We start from the raw sequence: 5208 nt of genomic DNA on the forward strand, positions 1-5208 counted from the left end.
AGAATTGTATTCCATTCCAAAGAAGAGTGCATGGGTCACTGTGACAACCCTCAGATGAATTGTGCCATTTTCCCCTACGGGAACACCATGGTTCCAAGTAGGCCTACCATGAATGCAAAAGCTCTCGTTTCCTTCCATTTTGCTTCCGACTCCAATTTATGCCCAAATTTGTGGAAAGAGTTGAATCTTCCGAACCGACGGTACAACTCATGAAAAGTCATATTTGCTCCATCCCGTTCTCCTAGCCAGGTGTCGTCATCAGTTAAAAATGCTTCCTTGATCTTTTGACGATCCCATACATCCGGGACTAAAATATTCTTATCCGGTGTCTCCTTTCTCTTAAAACACATTTTCATACTCTCGTAGAAAATCAATACCTCTTCAATGGTGGGGGTCAATTCAACATCCCCTAAGCGAAATACCATGTTCTGATCATCCCAAAAAGTTGTTAGTACATGGATCATTTTGGGCCAAGCGTCCATCTCGATCAAAGAAGGAAGATGTCTAATGTGTGTTCTAACAATCTTTCTCTCTTCTGTACCCATGTAATCCCACCACAGTTTCAGGTAATTATCGGGTTTGGTGACGATCTTAAACTTTTCACGAGAATGCAATTGAGCCATATCTACATAAAAGAAGACAAAATAAGCCTTTCCCCGACCCCAAAGAATAATGGATTGAATTTAGACAAGCATATATTTCTTCAACATATAAGCATGGTTCGTCTGTGATTGACTCGGGGTCAAATAGACATAGTCTGAAGCCGACATAGGCTGCCTACGTATCCCTTTCTTGGGAATTCAGGTCAAACGTAGTTCATGCATAAAGGGAAAGGATTCTAGGCAGTTACACACTAGCAAACAATATTATTACAAAGGCGATTACAAACAAACTAATAAAACACAAAAACTAGAACGTCATTCAAACATAATATCTCTTTACCGCATCAGAATTGATTGGTTTGGTCCACTCTATGCCATCCATCTCAAAAAAAATCAGAGCTCCTCTAAATAGCACCTTGCGAACTATGTATGGCCCCTTTCAGTTTGGAGCGAACTTGACCTTGTACTCCTCTTGGTGAGGGAATATTCGTTTGAGAACCAGTTGCCCCACTTCAAATGCTCGAGTTCTTACCTTCTTGTTAAAGGCATGAACCATCCTGTGTTGATACAGCTGACCATGGGATACAGCGGCCATTCTCTTATCATCAATTAACATGAATTGTTCATAGCGAGCACGGACCCATTCTTCATTACTCAGTCCAGCTTCCTAAATAATCCTTAGGGAAGGTATTTCGACCTCAGCGGGTATCACAGCTTCATTCCCGTAAACTAGTAAATAAGGAGTTGCTCCTGTAGAGGTTCAAACTATTGTTCGATACCCTAGCAAAGCATAAGGTAACATATCGTGCCATGATCTATCATTTTCAACCATCTTTCTCAAGATCTTCTTGATATTCTTGTTAGCAGCTTCTACAGCTCCATTCATTTGGGAACGGTACGCTGTCGAGTTGCGATGCACAGTCTTGAATTGATCACAAATTTCTTTCATCAAGTGACTGTTCAGGTTTGCCCCATTATCTGTAATAATAGATTTTGGAACTCCGAATCGGCAAATCAAGTTATTCCTGATGAAATCTGCAACCACTTTCTTAGTGATAGCTCTGTACGAAGCAGCTTTGGCCCACTTAGTGAAATAATCAATGACAACCAAAATAAATCTATGCCCATTCGATGCTAGTGGCTCTATTGGTCTGATGACATCCATGCCCCAAGCTACGAAAGGCCAAGGAGAATTCATTGCGTAAAGCTCGTGTGGAGGCATTCGAATCAGATCTCCGTGTATTTGACATTTTGGACATCTCTGCACAAACTTACTACAATCATTTTCCATAGTCATCTAGAAATAACCGGTTCTCAGGATCTTTCTGGCAAGGACAAACCCATTCATGTGGGGCCCACTAAATCCGACGCATCGACGCATCTTAGGAATCCCAAATTAGGAGTCCTCCTAAAAAGAATTTCTCCACTTGGAAAGTAATTCTTTGCCAAACGCTGGATTGTCTTCTTTTGGTTGTTACTAGCCTCTTCAGGATATATTCCAGATTCCAAATACCTCTTAATGTCATAGTACCAAGGCATTCCATCAGGCTCCTCTTCCACGTGTATGCAATGCGTGGGTTGCTCCTTTAGGCTTATTTCCAAAGGATCGATGTAACTCTGATTCGGGTGCTGAATCATGGAAGATATCGTGGCCAAAGCGTCAGCAAACTCGTTTTGTGTCCGTGGGATATGTCTGAAATCAACATCCTTGAATCTTCAGCATAATTCTTGCACCAGCTCCACATAAGGAGTAATCTTGGAGTTTTTTATCGCCCATTCTCCCTGTATCTGGTGAATCAGCAAATCTGAATCTCCGATGGCTAGTAATTCACAAACACCCATATCAAGTTCCAATTTGAGCCCCAGGATGCAAGCTTCATATTCAGCCATGTTGTTGGTGCATGGAAAACGTAACCTAGCAGTTATCGGATAATGCTGGCCCATTTTTGACACCAAAACTGCTCCAATTCCTGAACCTTTGAATTGACCACCCCATCAAAAAATAGCCTCTATCCAGGGTAGATTTTCGTGATATCTTCTCCTACGAACAAAACTTCCTCATCTGGAAAGTATGTCCGAAGTGGCTCGTATTCCTCATCAACTGGGTTTTCAGCCAAATGATCTGCTAAGGCTTGCCCCTTGATTTTTTTTGGGTTACATACACAATGTCAAACTCACTCAGTAACATTTGCCACTTTGCTAGCTTTCCTGTTGGCATGACCTTCTGGAATATATACTTCAATGAATCCATTCTTGAGATGAGGTAATTTGTGTAGGACGACAGATAATACCTCAACTTTTGTGCCGTCCAAGTCAAAGCACAACATGTCCTTTCTATAAGAGTATAACGGGCTTTATATGGTGTGAACATTTTACTCAAGTAGTAAATGGCTTTCTCTTTCCTGCCGGTCTCATCATGTTGCCCGAAGATGCATCCAAAAGCATTTTCTAAGACTGACAGGTAAAGCAATAATGGAATTCCTTCTCTTGGTAGGACCAAAATCGGTGGTGTAGACAAGTATTCCTTGATACGATTAAAAGCTCTCTGACATTCTTCTGTCCACTCATTCAGTGCATTTTTCTTCAACATCTTGAGAATTGGCTCGCATATGACTGTTGATTGAGAGAAGAATCTGCTAATGTAATTCAGACGATCTAGGAAACTCATAACTTCTTTCTTGGTCCTCGACGGTGGAAAGTCTTGAATTGTCTTGATTTTGGATGGGTCTAGCTCGATCCCCCTTCTGCTGACTATGAACCCTAGTAACTTCCCTGATGGCACACCAAAAGCACACTTAGCAGGATTTAACTTCAAACTGTACGTTCTTAATCTGCTGAAGAATTTCTCCAAATGAGTTAGATGATCCGAACTCTCGTGGGATTTGATAATTACATCATCCACGTACACCTCAATTTCCTTATGGATCATATCATGGAAAATCATTGTCATGGCCCTTATATATGTCGCACCTGCGTTCTTGAGACCAAACGGCATTACCCTATAATGATAAACACCCCAGGGCGTAATAAAAGCCATTTTTTTGCATCCTTCTCATCTATCAGTATCTGATGATAGCCGGTGAAACAATCAATGAATGACTGCATTTCATGTTTTGCACAGTTATCGATGAGAATGTGGATGTTGGGCAACGAAAAATTATCTTTAGGACTGGCTCTGTTCAAGTCTCTATAGTTAACACAAATTCGAATCTTGCCGTCCTTCTTTGACACAAGGACGATATTGTCCAACCATGCCGGATATTTTGTGACCTGAAAACCTTAGACTGGATTTGTTTTGTCACTTCTTCCTTGATCTTTAAACTTAAATTTGGCTTGAATTTTCTCATTTTTTGCTTGACTAGATCAAACTCAACATTTATCGATAATTTATGTGACACAATACTGGTGCTCAACTCTATCATATCATCATAGGACCAAGCAAGCACGTCGATATACTCCCGCAATAGGTGGATGAGCTCTTCCCTTTGTGGTTCCGCGAGGTGGACACTGATACTGGTCTCTTTGATTTCATCGTGATCTCCCAAGTTGACTGTTTCAGTTTTTTCCAGATTGGGTTTTTCGCGATTCTCAAATTCCTCCATATCTTCAACTAACCATTCCTCATCATCGTCCCCTTTATTTTGTTCATTCAGGCTTTGACATGACACAACATTGACAGGTTTTAAGCTATTGTTACTTTAATGGACAAACAAACTAAGTTAGATGATAAGAAAATAACAAAACATATGATTGGGAGCATTTTTGAACTAATATAGTTTTCCTAATAAATGAAGGCCTTTTCATTGAAATTTGAAAAATAATTACAAAACCATGGCTTGTGACTTGTACAAATACAAGCCCCCGCCTTTTTTAAAAGCAGTAAGATACAAAAATAAAGTTTTGAAATATAAAAAGTGGATTACGGGGCCTCCTCTGGATCATCACCGATTTCAAAACTATTAGTAATTGCCTTTGCATCTACCACGATGGGTGACGGGTTATGAGTGGAGTGGAGGTTTAATTTTGCAAAGCCTCTCCTGACGAAATCTACTTCACCCTGCTGGACTCTGGGAGATCTTCTGGTACAACATTGCATCCTTCAAACAAATCTCCTATCCCATCCCCAAGACCATCATCATCTGACATCTCTCGTACGGGAAATGACTGGAACAGGAGTGGCAAGGGCCTAAACAGACTCTTTTCTGGCTCATCCTCAAGACTATCTTTTCTGGTATCCCCATCCCCAAAACCATCATCATCTGACATCTCTCGTACGGGAAATGACTGGAACAGGAGTGGTAAGGGCCCAAACAGACTCTTTTCTGGCTCATCCTCAAGCCTATCTTTTCTAGTAGGCTGATACCCTAACCTGTGCTTAGAGCTTCTCTCTGGGATCACAATAGGCTCAATAATTCCTTGTAAATTCTTGCCCAAGCCTCGACCAGGTTCGAACCCATTTCTTAACATCACAGTTGCAATCATTTTGTAGACAGAAGGCATTGATATTTTAGGTGTTGAATCTCTTTCTGCAGCATTTACAATTTCCACTGTATAGAAACTACTACCTTTTAGAACATCTTCAATCACCGGCACATAACCATTGGGA

The sequence above is a fragment of the Capsicum annuum genome, chromosome 6 (genome assembly GCF_002878395.1).
Source record: "Capsicum annuum cultivar UCD-10X-F1 chromosome 6, UCD10Xv1.1, whole genome shotgun sequence".
In the NCBI taxonomy this organism is placed as follows: Eukaryota; Viridiplantae; Streptophyta; class Magnoliopsida; order Solanales; family Solanaceae; genus Capsicum; species Capsicum annuum.